General features: G+C 44.0%; 1 protein-coding gene across 4 annotated transcripts in view; it reads right to left on the bottom strand.

The window, feature by feature from the left end:
- Positions 1-16,709, bottom strand: part of LOC120368057 (nuclear pore-associated protein 1) — a 192,541-nt gene that overhangs the window by 8,602 nt on the left and 167,230 nt on the right. For 3 of the 4 annotated variants that reach the window (XM_074398629.1, XM_074398630.1, XM_074398628.1), the window contains one exon: positions 5,665-6,669. The exons of the other annotated variant lie outside the window; for it this stretch is intronic. The gene's annotated coding sequence lies outside the window, so the exon portion shown is untranslated. Of the gene's footprint in view, positions 1-5,664; positions 6,670-16,709 lie in introns of those variants that run through there. 4 annotated transcript variants of the gene reach the window in all.

Below are 16,709 nucleotides of genomic sequence, written 5' to 3'. Positions count from 1 at the left end.
AGAAGGCCTCTGGAAATCATGAGCAACCTGGAATCAATGGACGGGGCTACCTATTTTTTAAAATGTGTAAAATACTAAAGAAAGAATTCTTGGTTCTACAAGAAATTTTTGCACACACCAAACAATCCTAATTTACACTCAGCCTCAGGTCTTCCCATGTGCGGTACAGAAAAGCTGGTTTGGAAAAGCTAAATGCTCCATAACCGCAATCAATGCAAATAGACCAGACTTGAAATCCCTCCGGAAGAAAAGATCCCTAAGTCTAAAAACATGCTACATTGTTCAGATTTGGTGGGATCTTTCTTCCCTTTTTCCACTTTCTACATTTTGAAGGGGTAGACTGTGAATATGATCAACCCCAAAATCGCGATATAATTAAAGTCTCCCATACAAAATGGATAGATCATTCAATTCAGAAACACTGGCTATTCACTTTTTGTAAAACAAAAATAGGAACTTAGACCCCCACCTAAGATCTAATTAGGAGAGTCCTTCTTTGCCTATTAGATTTGGATACATTTAAATTTTTACCAATAATCAGTGATAGCTAGAGTACGGGAAAACAGGCACTTTCATGCAATACTAACGGACGGGTAAACATGATTTTTGATCTAATTATATACTATCTGCAGAAATAACAGAAGCATTGGTAACTACAAAATTTAGACGTTGTTGTAGCTTAGGAAAAAGACACTGCTGGGAAGAGGAAGGAAATAATCCTGAAGCTGCATCTGCATAGCTTTTACACGCTTTTGCCCTTTCTCAATTGCCCATTATCTAACAAGGGAGGTGGTGGGAGTGGAGGTGGACTAAATGGTTAAATCCCCTCCCAAGTCCTCTGAGCTACTGCTCAGTTCCCAATGATACTACATTAAAACAAGTGTGCAGGGGCTTATTAATGCTGACTTTTATCATAATAAAATCTCAGAAATTGTGTACTGTTCCTCACAGAGAACATATAGGCTAAATAAATTAATGTATATATAAACAATAACATGCAATATGGCTGATGGAAAGAATGATCTGTTCGGCTGAACAATATAAAACTGTCAATATTCAATTTTTTGACCTATAAAAACATTGTAACTTCTAACAGCTCACTGATACATACTCACATAAAATAACACGGGAAGTTCACTCTGATCATGAGAGTAAATCGAAAAATAAAATGTAGGGCAGGCACAGTGACTCATGCCAGTAATCCCAGCACTTTGGGAGGCCGACATAGGCAGATCATGAAGTCAGGAGATCTAGACCATTCTGGCCAACATGGTGAAACCCCATCTCTACTAAAAATACAAAAATCAGCTGAGCATGGTGGTGTGAACCTGTGGTCCCCAGCTACTTGGAGGCTAAGGCAGGAATCACTTGAACACGGGAGGCAGAGGTTGCAGTGAGCCGAGATCGTGCCACTGCACTCCAGCCTGGTGACAGAGCGAGATTGTCTCAAAAATAATAATAAATAAGTAAAATGTAAAATTAACTATTTGAAGGTTATTTTGTATGTTTACTCATACACTGAAAAAATTATGAAAGTATTACATACCACTATTGTTCAGTGATGAAAACCATGCCTTTGGACTAAGGCCCTTTTTTTTTTTTTTTTTTGAGACGGAGTTTCGCTCTTGGTACCTAGACTGGAGTGCAATGGCGCGATCTCGGCTCACCGCAACCTCCGCCTCCTGGGTTCAGGCAATTCTCCTGCCTCAGCCTCCTGAGTAGCTGGGATTACAGGCACATGCCACCATGCCCAGCTAATGTTTTGCATTTTTAGTAAAGACGGGGTTTCACCATGTTGACCTGGATGGTCTCAATCTCTTGACCTCGTGATCCACCCGCCTCAGCCTCCCAAAGTGCTGGGATTACAGGCTTGAGCCACCACACCCGGCCAGACTCAGGCTCTTTTGATTTAAATTCTAGTTTTGACTCTTGACAACAATGTTACTTTGAGCAAATTACTTAACCTTCTGTGCATTAAATTCCTAATCTGTGACATGAGCAGATTACTTTATACAATGTATTTACTTTATGCAATGGCTTAACAATTAAATGAGCTAAAATACTATTTAGAACAGGTCCTAGTACAGACTAAAAGCAGCATAAAAATATTGGTTCTTAGAACTTCACCAAATGTTACAATACTACTTCCTGTAGAAGTAGGAATTGGGTATTCATTTTTTATTTGTTGTTTTAACTAATGTCCGTATCTTACTGTATTTACTCATTTTTTCCCTGATATACTTTTTCCATTGTAGACACCAAACTTACATGCCACCAACATTATAATCATGTTTCTTTAGGCTTCTCTTGGCTGTCACAATTTGAGATTGCTTTGTATTTTTAATTTTTACCATGCTTGGTATTTTTTGCAATGATTATGAATTACTTTTACAATTAAAATATAAGGGCCGGGCGCGGTGGCTCAAGCCTGTAATCCCAGCACTTTGGGAGGCCGAGGCGGGTGGATCACGAGGTCAAGAGATGGAGACCATCCTGGTCAACATGGTGAAACCCTGTCTCTACTAAAAATACAAAAATTAGCTGGGCATGGTGGCGCACGCCTGTAGTCCCAGCTACTAGGGAGGCTGAGGCAGGAGAATTGCTTGAACCCAGGGGGCGGAGGTTGCGGTGAGCCGAGATCGTGCCATTGCACTCCAGCCTGGGTAACAAGAGCGAAACCCCGTCTCAAAAAAAAAAAAAAAAAAAAAAAAGTATTGGGGCCGGGCACGGTGGCTCACACTTATAATCCCAGCACTTTGGCAGTCAGAGGCGGGTGGATCATGAGGTCAAGAAATCGAGACCATTCTGGTCAACAAGGTGAAACCCCATCTCTACTAAAAACACAAAAATTAGCTGGACATGGTGGCGCGCACCTGTAGTCCCAGCTACTTGGGAGGCTGAGACAGGAGAATTGCCTGAACCCAGGAGGCGGAGGTTGCGGTGAGCTGAGATCATGCCATTGTACTCCAGTCTGGGTAACAACAGTGAAACTCCATTTCAAAAAATAAATAAAATAAAATAAAATATAAGTATTATTAAAATGGGGTAAAATTGTATTCAATTCTCAACTAGCACTTGATGATCAAGTTTCTTGGACCTGTCTTCCATTGCTTCTGGTGTGTTCTCTTTCAAACTCTGACTGCCTTTCCTCATAATCTCCTTTCTTCTAATGCATTAGGAAATTCGCTTTGGAGTCTGAGAAGTCATAATGGGTGTCCTGGGCTTTACAGAAAATCCAAAGAGAACTGCCACTAGGCTCACTCATCTCCTTAGAGGATATTTCACATTAGTTAATACAGTAATAGGGCTGATTCAGCATCTCCTGCAACTAGTGAGTGAAGACACAGAGAAGACATTGTCACTAAATTCCACTATTATATGCTAGTAGACCCTGATGGGTCTCCCAACAATTCAGTTTTCCCAAAGTATGCACTCATCCCCAAGCGTAACACTTAAGGTTATGTGTTTAAAGGACACTAAACCTGCAGTAAAACTATTCTGTGTAGAATACACAAAGGAGATCACGAAAACTAATCAGAACCCTTGCACCAAACCATGTACAAAAATTAAAATAGATCAATAAAATGTCAATTGTTATAGAAGAAAACATATATACACATTATACATGCATACATGTGCACATATATACATATATGACACCTAAAACAAAAGCAACCAGAAATAATAAACTGAACTTCATCACAGTTACATAAAAATTTTTGCTTCAAGGGATGTTAAGAAAGTGAAAAGACAGCCAAGAGAAAGGGAGAAAATCATGAAGCTAACAGGAGTGTAGTATTCAGAATGTATAAAGTGTTACGCCGGGCGCGGTGGCTCAAGCTTGTAAACCCAGCGCTTTGGGAGGCTGAGGCGGGTGGATCACGAGGTCAAGAGATTGAGACCATCCTGGTAACAAGGGGAAACCCCGTCTCTACTAAAAATACAAAAATTAGCTGGGCATGGTGGCGCGTGCCTGTAATCCCAGCTACTCAGGAGGCTAAGGCAGGAGAATTGCCTGAACCCAGGAAACGGAGGTTGCGGTGAGCCGAGATCGCGCCAATGCACTCCAGCCTGGGTAACAAGAGCGAAACTCCGTCTCAAAAAAAAAAAAAAAAAAAAAAGTGTTACTACTGGGCTGGGAGCGGTGGCTCGTAACTGTAATCTCAGCACTTTGGGAGGCCAAGGCAGGTGGATCACTTGAGGCCAGCAGTTTGAGACTAGCCTGCTGAAACCTTGTCTTTATTAAAAATATAAAAATTAGCTGCGTATAGTGGCACATGTCTGCAGTCCCAGCTACTCGGGAGGCTGAGGTAGGAAAAACCCTTGAACCCAGGAGGCGGGGACTGCAGTGATCTGAAATCAGGCCACTGCACTCTAGCTTCAGTGACAGAGTGAGACTCAGTCTCAAAAAAAAAAAAAAGTGTTACTATTCAACAATAAAAGGAAAAAAAAATTTTTTAATGGGCAAAGGATTAAAATAGTTCTCAAATACCAATGGCCAATAAGCACATGAAAAGATAGAATCTCAAGTCAAGAGAGAACTACCAATGAAAACCACAATGAGATCCCACTTGGGGCTATAATTAAAAAGACAATGACAAGTGTTAGGGAGAGGGTGGAGAAATTGGAACTCTCTAACACTGCTGATTGGAATGTAAAACAGCACAGCCACAGTGAAAGAGTTTGGCAATGCTTACAATGTTAACCCTGAAGTTACCAAATGACCTACAATTCTACTAAGTACATCCAAAAGAAATAAAAACAGCTGAGTGCAGTGATTCACGCCTGTAACCCCAGCACTTTGGAAGACAGGGCAGGTGGATCACCTGAGGTCAGGAGTTCGTGTCCAGCCTGACCAACACAGTGAAACCCCATCTCTATTAAGAAATACAAAATTTAGCTGGGCATGATGGTGGGCATCTGTAGTCCCAGCTGCTCGAGAGGCTGAAGCAGGAGAATCGCTTGGGCCTGGGAGGTAGAGGTTGCAGACAGCTGAGATCACACCATTGCACTCCAGCCTGGGTGACAGGGTGAGACTCTGTCTAAAAAAAAAAAACAAAGTTAAAAACTGGAAACAACTCAAATGCTCATCAACAGATGAATGGATAAACAAAATATGAGGTCAGGTGCAGTGGCTCATGCCTGCGATCTCAACACTTTTGGAAGCCAAGTTGAGAGGACTGCTTGAACTCAGGAGCCCGAGATCTTCCTGATTGCAAGACTCCATGTCTACTAATAATTTTTTTAAAAATTAGCTTAGCATAGTGGTGTGCACCTCTAGTTCCAGCTACCTAAGGTGAGGTGGGAGGATTGCTTGAGCCAGGGAGGTTGAGGCTGCAGGAATTATGATTACACCACTGCACTACAGCCTGGGCAACAGAGTGAGACCCTGTCTCAAAACCTCCCCCTCAGCCCTCCCCCCCACCCCTGACACACACACACACACAACTATGCATGGTATTTTTTTTTTTTTTTTTTTTTTTTTTTTTTTTTTTTTTGAGACGGAGTTTCGCTCTTGTTACCCAGGCTGGAGTGCAATGGCGCGATCTCGGCTCACCGCAACCTCCGCCTCCTGGGTTCAGGCAATTCTCCTGCCTCAGCCTCCTAAGTAGCTGGGATTACAGGCACGCGCCACCATGCCCAGCTAATTTTTTGTATTTTTAGTAGAGACGGGGTTTCACCATGTTGACCAGGTTGGTCTCGATCTCTCGACCTCGTGATCCACCCGCCTCGGCCTCCCAAAGTGCTGGGATTACAGGCTTGAGCCACCGCGCCCAGCCAGAATATCATTCTTCTATAAAAAGGAATGAAGTCACTGGACACAGTGGCACATGCTGAATAGAAAGCCACTTCCTTCCTCAGTTCGGTATTCAAGATGTTTCTCACTGCTCCTGCTTCAAGCTGAGATCTCACCACTGCACCCCTGCCTGGGTGATAGGGCAAGACTCCATCTCAAAAAAAAAAAAAAAAAAGAATAGGTAAATCCATATAGACAGAAAGCAGATTAGTAATTGTCAGGGGATGGGGGAGGAGGGAAAGAAGAGTAATTGCTGATGGTTATGAGGTTTCTTTCTGGAATGATCCAAGTATTCCAGAATTTCTGGAATTAGGTAGTAGGAATGGTTGAGAAACACTGTGAATATACTCAAAAGCACTGAATTGTATACTTTAAAACGGTACATGTGAAGTATAAATCAGTTTTTAAAAACCCTAATTGAAGGATAGTCTACAAACTTATGACCAGTAATCCCCAAAACTGTCAAGGTCAACAAAATAAAGTGAGAAAATGTCACAACTAAGAACAACCTTGAAACACATAATACTAGCTGTACTGTGATTTCCTGGATGAGATCCTAGAACAGCAAAAGGATATTTTAGAAAAACCAAGGACGGCTGGGGGTGGTGGCTCAGGCCTGTAATCCTAGTACTTTAGGATGCCAAGGCAGATGGATCACAGAGTCAGAAGATTGAGACTATCCTGGCTAACATGATGAAACCCCATCTCTACTAAAAATACAAAAAATTTGCTGGGCATGGTGGCACTTACCTGTAGTTCCAGTTACTCAGGAGGTTGAGGCAGGAGAATCGCTTGAACCCAGGAGGCGGAGGTTGCAGTGAGCCAAGATTGTGTCATTGCACTTCAGCCCGGGCAACAGAGCAAGAACCCGCCTCAAAAAAAAAAAAAAAAAAGAAAGAAAGAAAGAAAGAAAGAAAAGCCAAGGACATCTGGATAAAGTATAAATTTCAGTTAATAAAAATTTGTACCAATATTGATACATCAATGAAACAAGTGTAACATGTTAATTGGGGAAACATATGAGATACATGTAAACTCTCTAATACCTTTGAAATAATTCTGTAAATATAAACTGTTCTGAGGTCGGAAAAGGTGGCTCGCGCCTGCAATCCCACCATTTTGGGAGGCCAAGGCAGGTGGATCACCTGAGGTCGGGAGTTTGAGACCAGCCTGACCAAAATGGAGAAACCCCATGTCTACTAAAAATACAATATTTGCCACATGTAATGGTGCATGCCTGTAATCCCAGCTACTTGGGAGGCTGAGGCGGGAGAACCACTTGAACCCAGGAGGCAAAGGTTGCTGTGAATCGAGATCATGCAATTGCACTCCAGCCTGGGAAACAAGAGCAAAAATGTGTCAAAAAAAAAAAAAAAAAACACAAACACAAACACACAAAGAAAAACAAAAAACCATGTCCTGGATTCAGGACTAGATCTATAAAAATATTAAAAATAAAAAAATAAACAAAAATCATGTGATGGCCCCTATAGGCTCATGTCTATAATCCCAACACTTTGGGAGGCTAAAGCAAGGGGAAACCTGCGTCTGGGAGTTAGAGGCCAGCCTGCATAACATAGGGAGACCCCACAGCTACTAAAAAATGTAAAACTTAGCCGGGTATGGTAGCAGGTGCCTGTAGTTCCAGACACTCAAGAAGTTGGGGCAGGAGGATTGCTTGAGCCCAGGAGGTGAGTCATGATTAGGCCACTGCACCCTAGTCTAGGTGACAGAGTGAGATTCTGAAACTCCGTCTCAAAAAAACAAGCAAAACTAAACAAAAAAACCATGTGAGTTACTTTCTATTTCATTTCCATCTATTTTTTAATTTTTATTTTTAGAGATAGGGTCTCACTCTGTTGCCCAGGCTTGAGTGTAGTGGCACAATCATGGCTCAATGCAGCCTCGACCTCCTGGGCTTAAGCTATCCTCCCACTTCAGCCTCCTGAGTACCTGGGATTATAGGCATAAGGCACCATGGCTGGCCCTATCTCCATTCCTCCTACAGATTAGGAAACTGATGCCCAGAAAAGAACCACATGCTAAGTCACACAGCTCTCGAGCATTTGAGCTCAGATTCAATCCCAGCATTCTAGTTCTGGTACTGCCAGCTCTCAACCACACAACTCTATGCTGCTCCTCTTCATTATAATTTTTATTCCATAAAAAGTTTTTATAGCCAGGCGTGGTGGCTCAAGCCTGTAATCCCAGCACTTTGGGAGGCCGAGGCGGGTGGATCACGAGGTCGAGAGCTCGAGACCATCCTGGTCAACATGGTGAAACCCCGTCTCTACTAAAAATACAAAAAATTAGCTGGGCATGGTGGCACGTGCCTGTAATCCCAGCTACTCTGGAGGCTGAGGCAGGAGAATTGCCTGAACCCAGGAGGCGGAGGTTGCGGTGAGCCAAGATTGCGCCATTGCACTCCAACCTGGGTAACAAGAGCAAAACTCTGTCTCAAAAAAAAAAAAAAAAAAGTTTATATAAATGCAAATATAGGAACCAAAAGCCAAGGCAGAAAGATGGGTAAAAACATAAAACAGGAGCATAGTAGTACTGGAGCCCAAGAACTAACCCAACAGGCCTTTCTGCTCAAAGCACTGGGTAACAGGGGCAGCTGACATGTTCCAGGCGTTTGCCTACGTGCACCATCTGTCCCACAGGAAAGCAGGCAGGGGATAGCCTTGACAAGGAGAGAGAAATCTCTGCTGAATTTCTCTTCTCCTGCCCCAATCTAGGGAACAGCTGGAAAAAAAAAAACTAGATTAACAGCAACCTTCTCAGAAAATCCCAGGACAGGCTCAGGAAGAGACTGAGCAAGAAAAGAAAGCACCTGCTCTTGAGAATGCACCAACTGGAACACAAGTAGCAAAATAAAAAGCTCTTTACCCACGGCCTTTGCACATATGTTAACCACATCCATGTTTTAGGGAAGACAGCCCTTCATAGTCAGCAAACTATGCCAAATCCTATCTGCTGACTGTATATATATTTTTTAAGAGATGGGGCCTCTCTTTAAAAAAATGTTGCGCAGGCTGGAGTGCAGTGGCACAATCACAGGCGCACTTACAGCACAATATAGCCTTGAACTCCTGGGCTCAAGCGATCCTCCTGTCTCAGCCTCTCAAGCAGCTGGGTTTACAGGTGTAGTGGTATGCACAGGTACCTACCATTGGATCTGGCTGGCAGTACTTTTTTCTTTTTTACATGGTGGGTTGGGGGAAGGAGGAAAGGATTAAAGAAAAACTTTATTTTGTGATGTGAACATTACATGAAGTTCAAATTTTAGTATCTATAAATAAAGTGTTACTGGAAACACAGCATAGCCATTTGTTTGTGCATTGTCTATGATGACAATTACACAGTTGAGTAGTTGTAACATAAACCACATGACCCACAAAGCTAAAGATATTTGCTATCTGACTGTCATAGTGATCTTATATGTCAATGGGGCTAGGCATTGGTACCCAGATAACTAGTCAAACGTCAGCCTGGATGGTGGCATGATGGCATGTTCTGAGATGGAATTAACATTTTTTTTTTTTTTTTGAGACGGAGTTTTGCTCTTGTTACCCAGGCTGGAGTGCAATGGCGCGATCTCAGCTCACCGCAGCCTCTGCCTCCTGGGCTCAGGCAATTCTCCTGCCTCAGCCTCCTGAGTAGCTGGGATTACAGGCATGTGCTACCATGCCCAGCTAATTTTTTTGTATTTTTAGTAGAGACGGGGTTTCACCATGTTGTCCAGGATGGTCTCCATCTCTTGACCTCGTGATCTACCCGCCTCGGCCTCCCAAAGTGCTGGGATTACAGGCTTGAGCCATCGCGCCCAGCCCTGGGATTAACATTTATATCGCTAGACTTTGAGTAAAGCAGATACCTTCTTTAATGTGGGTAGACCCCATCCATTCAACCAAAATCCGTAAGAGAACACAAACCAAAACAAACTAAAGAAAAAGAAGATGAAACTGTCTCCAGACTGCCCCTGGTCTAGAGCTGCAGCATCAACTCTTACCCGCATCCTGCTCTGAAGATTTTGGACCTGCCAGCCTCCATAACCCCATCATCAGTTCTGAGAAACGAAGAGACTGAGACTATATGCATCCTGTTAGTTCACTTTGTTTTTCTGGAGAACCCTAACACACACAGATTTTGGCACCAAGAATGGTTTTATAGGAACCAAATATTAAGAACAAATTTTCTGAATTAGTTCTGGGGTTGGTTTCTGAAACTGGTACTCTGACTAGATTTAAAGGTATTAATTACAAATAATCAAAAGAACACAGATAGGACCAGCTTGGTGGCTCACACCTGTTAATTCCAGCACTTTAGGAGGCCCAGGAGGGTGGATTGCTTGAGTGCAGGAGTTCAAGACCATCCTGGGCAACATGGAAAAATTTTATCTCTACCAAAATATGAAATATTCTCTGGTCATGGTGGCTCATGCCTGTGATTCCAACTATTCAGGATGCTGAGGCAGAGAAGACTGCTTGAACCCTGAAAGTCAAGGCTGAAATGAGCCATGATCATGCCACTGCACTCCAGCCTAGTGCAGTGGCTCAAAAAAAGGAAACACACACACACACACACACACACACACACACACACAGAGATAATCCATAGTGTCATGTGGCAATATGGATACACAAAGTATCACCATTGGATATTTTTCTTTTCTTTTTTTTTCCTGGGATGGGATCTTGCTCTGTCACCCAGGCTGGAGTGCAGTGGCAAGATTTCAGCTCACTGCAACATCCGCCTCCTGGGTTCAAGTGATTCTCCTGCTTGGCCTCCTGAGTAGCTGGGATCACAGACACATATCACCATGTCTAGCTAATTTTTATATTTTTAGTAGAGATGGGCTTTCATCATGTTGGCCAGGCTGGTCTTGAACTTCTGACCTCAGTTGATTCACCTGTCTTGACCTCTCAAAGTGCTGAGATCACAGGCATAAGCCACCACACCTGGCCCAGATACTTTAAATTAAATAAATATAAAAGGCAAGGTTCTAGGTCGGGCGCGGTGGCTCAAGCCTGTAATCCCAGCACTTTGGGAGGCCGAGGCGAGCGGATCACGAGGTCTAGAGATCGAGACCATCCTGGTCAACATGGTGAAACCCCGTCTCTACTAAAAACACAAAAAATTAGCTGGGCATGGTGGCGTGTGCCGGTAATCCCAGCTACTCAGGAAGCTGAGGCAGGAGAATTGCCTGAACCCGGGAGGCGGAGGCTGCAGTGAGCCGAGATCACGCCATTGCACTCCAGCCTGGGTAACAAGAGCCAAACTCCGTCTCAAAAAAAAAAAAAAAAAAAAAAAAAAAAAAAAACAAAAACAAAAACAAAAACAAAACAAAACAAAAAGATAAAGAAAAGGCAAGGTTCTGAGTTAACATGTAGATGATGCCTTCAAACATTCTGTTAAACTAACAAGTATAATGAGACTGTCTAGTTGCTCCTGATTTCGCTGAACAAAGTAGGGGGAAAATCAGCTCAGGGATTCAAACACCCAGCTCAAGTGCTACATTAGTGACCTAAAAAGCTGCTAGTTTTCAGTAGATCACAGAACAAGAGAAGCCTCTCCAACAGGCCCAGGCTGCAAAGTAAATTTCTCTGCCTCTGTGGTCACATGATTCTGCAAGAACCAACGATGCAGCTAGGTATGGTGGCTCACGCATATAATCCCAGCAATCTGGCTGAGGCAGACAGATCACTTGAGGCAGAAGTTCAAGATCAGCCTGGTCAACAAGACAAAACCCTTCCACTGCTAAAAATACGAAAATTAGCCCAGCATGGTGGCACATGCCTGTAATCCCAGCTACTCAGGAGGCTGAGGCACGAGAATTGCTTGAACCCGGGAGACAGAGGCTGCTGTGAGCTGGGATCATGCCACTGCACTCCAGCCTGGGAAACAGAGTGAGACCCTGTCCCCCCAAAAAAGAAAAAAAAAACAATATTGCTTGAAGTATCCGTGGCAGACTGTAATGTTTTTCGTAAGTTGCAGCATAGGCCTTTAGGATATTGGAGCAAAGCCCTGCCATCCTCTGTAATTAACTACGCTCCTTTTGAGTAACAGCTGTTGGCCTGCTACCGGGCATTAATGGAGACTAAAAGCTTAACTGTAGAACACCAAGTTACCATGTAACCTGAGCTGCCCTTCATGAACTGGGTGTTACCTTACCCACCCAGCTGTAAAGTTAAGCACACACAGTAACACTCCATCGTCAAAGGGAAGTGAGAGTTAAAAGATTGTACCAGAACGTGACCTGAAGACACAACTAAGTTACATGAAGAAGTGGCTCAAATGTCCATGGCCCCTAATCCTGCCACCTGCTTCCTCTATCCCAGTTGCACCTATGGCTCATGGGGAGTCCCCTTCAATCAGATGATGGAAAAAGAGAAGGCTCAAGCCTGCTTTACAGATGGCTCTATATCAGGCGTCCCCAAACTACGGCCCCGGGGGCCACATGCGGCCCCCTAAGGCCATTTATCCAGCCCCCTGCCGCACTTCAGGAAGGGGCACCTCTTTCACTGGTGGTCAGTGAGAGGAGCACAGTATGTGGCGGCCCTCCAACGGTCTGAGGGACAGTGAACTGGCCCCCTGTGTAAAAAGTTTGGGGACGCCTGCTCTGTATAATATAATATGCACATACCACTCAGAAGTGGTCAACTGCTGCACTTACAGAGCCTTTTTTTTTTTTTTTTTTTTTTTGAGACGGAGTTTCGCTCTTGTTACCCAGGCGGGAGTGCAATGGGGCGATATCGGCTCACCGCAACCTCCGCCTCCTGGGTTCAGGCAATTCTCCTGCCTCAGCCTCCTGAGTAGCTGGGATTACAGGCACGCGCCACCATGCCCAGCTAATTTTTTGTATTTTTAGTAGAGACGGGGTTTCACCATGTTGACCAGGTTGGTCTCGATTTCTCGAGCTTGTGATCCACCCGCCTCGGCCTCCCAAAGTGCTGGGATTACAGGCTTGAGCCACTGCGCCCGGCCCTTTTTTTTTTTTTTTTTTTTTTTTTGAGACAGAGTTTTACTCCTGTTGCCCAGGCTGGAGTGCAATGGCATGATCTTGGCTCACCATAACCTCCACCTCCCAGGTTCAAACGATTCTCCTGCCTCAGCCTCCCTGAGTAGCTGGGATTACAGGCATGTACCACCATGCCCAGCTAATTTTGTATTTTTAGGAGAGATGGGGTTTCTCCATGTTGGTCAGGCTGGTCTCAAACTCCTGACCTCTCAAGTGCTTCGCCTGCCTCAGCCTCCCGAAGTGCTGGGATTACAGGTGTGAGCCACGGCACCCAGCCTACTACAGAGCCTTTCTAAAGACCTCTTTGAAGAACAGTGGTGAAGACAAATCTTCCCAGTGGGTAGAACTTGGTACAGTATTCCTGATTTGTATTTTGTTTAGAAGGAGATATGGCCAGACATACAAATAATTATATAAATTATATACCAATTGATAGGCTGTGGTCAATGGTTTGGCTGGTCAGGAATGTAGAAGAAACATGATCGGAAAATTGGTGACAAAGAAGCCTTGGGAAGAGACAGATGGACCTACAGACAGACCTCTCTAAACCAGCCAATAAAAGGGCAAACACATTTATGGGCTGTGTGAATGCCCACCAAAGGGTAAACTCAGCAGAAGAGGATTTTTATAACAAGTGGTTAGGATGACCTGTTTTGTATACGCCAGTCAGACTCATTTTCCTGCTGTTGCCCAATAGGATTATGAACAAGGTGGCCATGATGGTAGGGATGAAGGTTATGCATGGGCTTGGCCACATTAACTCCTACTCACCAAGGCCAACCTAGCTATGCCCACCACTGAGTATCCAATCTACCCTCAGCAGAGACTAACACTGAGTCTCCACTAATGGTATCATTCCCCAGAGGGATCAGAAAGCTACCTGGTAGCAGGTTGATTACACTGAATCCCTTCCATCATGGAACAGACCCTTACTTTGGATACAGACTTCCTTTCTAGAACAGACTTTTACAATGGATACAGACTTGAATCCCTTCCATCATGGAACAGACCCTTACTTTGGATACAGACTTACTTTCTAGAACAGACTTTTACTTTGGATACAGACTTGCTTTCTCTACATGCAATGCTTCTGTCAAAACTTCCCTCTATAAAATCACAAAATGCCTTCTCCAGTGTTATAGTATTCCAAGCAGCATTGCTTCTGACCAAGGAACTCACTTCAGAGCAAAGGAAATGTAGCAATGGGCCCATGCTCATGGAATTTGGCAGTCTTACCATGTTCCCTAACATTCTAAGGCAGATTATTGGACAGAATGGTGGAAATGCCTTTTGAAGATTCATTTACAGTACCAGCTATTTGGTAATACCTTACAGGGCTGGGATAAGGCTTTTCAGGAGGCTTTATATTGTCTGAGTCAGTATCCAATACATTGCTGTTTCTCCCATAGTCAGGGTTGACAAGTCTAGAAACCAAAAGATAGAAATGGGAGTGACAGGACAGGGGTGGTGGCTCACGCCTGTAATCCCAGCACTTTGGGGGGCCAAGATGAGTGCATCATGTAAGGTCAGGAGTTCAAGACCAGCCTGACCAACAAGGAGAAACCCCATCTCTATGAAAAATACAAAATTAGCCGGGCATGGTGGTACATGCCTGTAATCCCAGGTACTTGGGAGGCTGAGGTAGGAGAATCGCTTGAACCCGGGAGGCGGAGGTTGCAGTGAGCAGAGACAGCACCATTGTACTCCAGCCTGGGCAACAAGAGTGAAACTCCATCTCAAAAAAACAAGGAAAAGAAAAAGAAATGGGAGTAGCAGCCCTCCACAACTATTCTTAGTTGACCAACCAGTAAAATTTGTGTTTCCTGTCCCCATGACCTCACACTCTTTTGGTCTGGAGGTCTTACTTCCAACAGCAGGAACACTTCCATCAGTAGACACAGCAGTGACTGGACTGAACCAGAAGTTAAAACTGCCATCTAGGCCTGGTGTGGTGGCTCATGCTTGTAATCCCAGCACTTTGGGAGGACGAGGCAGGTGGATCATGAGGTCAGGAGTTCAAGACCAGCCTGGCCAAGATGGTAAAACCCTGTCTCTACTAAAAATACAAAAATTAGCCAGTTGCGGTGGCAGGCACCTGTAATCCCTGCTACTGAGGAGGCTGAGTCAAGAGACTCACTTGAACCCAGGCAGAAGAGATTGCAGTGAGCCGGGATCAAGACGCTTGTCTCAAAAAAATAAAAGAAAGCCGGGCGCGGTGGCTCACGCCTATAATCCTAGCACTTTGGGAGGCTGAGGTGGGTGAATCACCTGAGGTCAGGAGTTCAAGCCCAGCCTGGCCATAATGGTGAAACCCCATCTTAAAATAATAATAATAATAATAATAATAAAAGATAAGACAAGACTGCTATCTAAACCTTTTAGGCTTCTCTTGCCTTTGAATCAACAAAGAAAGAAACTGTTATGCTGGCTAGTGTTACTCATCTTGATTACCAAGGGGAAACTGAACTTCTACTTCATAAAGGAAGTAAGGAAGAATATACATAAAGTACAAAGGATCCCTTAGGGTATTTTAGGATTACCAAACTCTGTGACTAAACCCCACAGAAAACTCAACAACCCAATTCAGACAGGACTATGATCGGCCTAGACCAGGCTTCCCCAAACTACAGCCCGCGGGCCGCATGCAACCGCCTGAGGCCATTTATCCAGCCCCCTGAGGCCATTTATCTGGCCCCCCCACACACACTTCAGGAAGGGGCAACTCTTTCATTGGTCGTCACTGAGAGGAGCACAGTATGTGGCGGCCCTCCAACGGTCTGAGGGACAGTGAACTGGCCCCCTGTGTAAAAAGTTTGGGGACGCCTGGCCTAGACCCTGCACAAATGAAGGTTTGGGTCATCCCACCAGGTAAATCATCACAAGTGGTACTTGCTGAGGGCAATGGGAATACATAATGAGTAGTAAAGAAAGGTAATTGTAAGTATGAGCTGTAACCACCTGACCAGTTACAGAAATCAGAACTGTAATTGTCTTGAGTATTTCATCTTTTTTTTTTTTTTTTTTGAGATGGAGGTTTGCTCATTGCCCAAGCTGGAGTGCAATGGCACGACCTCAGCTCACTGCAACCTCCACCTCCCAGGTTCAAGCTGTTCTCCTGCCTCAGCCTCTTGAGTAGCTGGGATTACAGGAACATGCCACCATACCTGGCTAATTTTTTTGTATTTTTAGTAGAGACAGAGTTTCACCATGTTGGCCAGGCTGGTCTTGAACTCCTGACCTCAGGTGATCCACCCACCTTGGCCTCCTAAAGTGCTGGGATTATAGGCATGAGCCACTGAGCCTGACCAGTATTTCATCTTTTATGAATAGGTTTGTACACGTGCATGTGCATGTGTGTATGTAAAATATCGTTTTCTTTCCTCTCTTATCCCCTTACCACATAACATATAAGATTTACTGACTTTCTATTACACTATTTCAGTATTATTAACTTCATGTTATAGTTTTCACATTACAGGATAAGAAGGGAAAAAGTAACTATCACCCACAGACTTTGCATCCTCAGTTTGCACTAAAATGATGCTGTGTTTTTAGTTGTATACGAGGTGGTGTATCCTTTTAGGCAGAAGTATGATCTTGTTAATGTCTTTATTTGGAGACTAAGTATGGTTCCAGGAGATGCTTATGGGATCCATGTTGATAATAGGTGAACTTGTGATGTTACATTTTCTATATCTACCTGGCTGGTCCCAGACATATGGCCAAACACCAGTCTGAATATTGCCATGAAGGTATTTTTTGGATGACGTTAACATTTATGTCAGTAAACTTTGAGTAAAGCACAATACCCTCCAAAATGTGGGTGGACTTCATCCAATTTGTTGGAAGCCTTAAGAGAAAACAGATTAAGGCCAGACGCAGTGGCTCATG

This window comes from Saimiri boliviensis, chromosome 5, assembly GCF_048565385.1.
Source record: "Saimiri boliviensis isolate mSaiBol1 chromosome 5, mSaiBol1.pri, whole genome shotgun sequence".
Classification (NCBI taxonomy): Eukaryota; Metazoa; Chordata; class Mammalia; order Primates; family Cebidae; genus Saimiri; species Saimiri boliviensis.
This window is presented reverse-complemented; position numbering and strand designations above follow the sequence as displayed.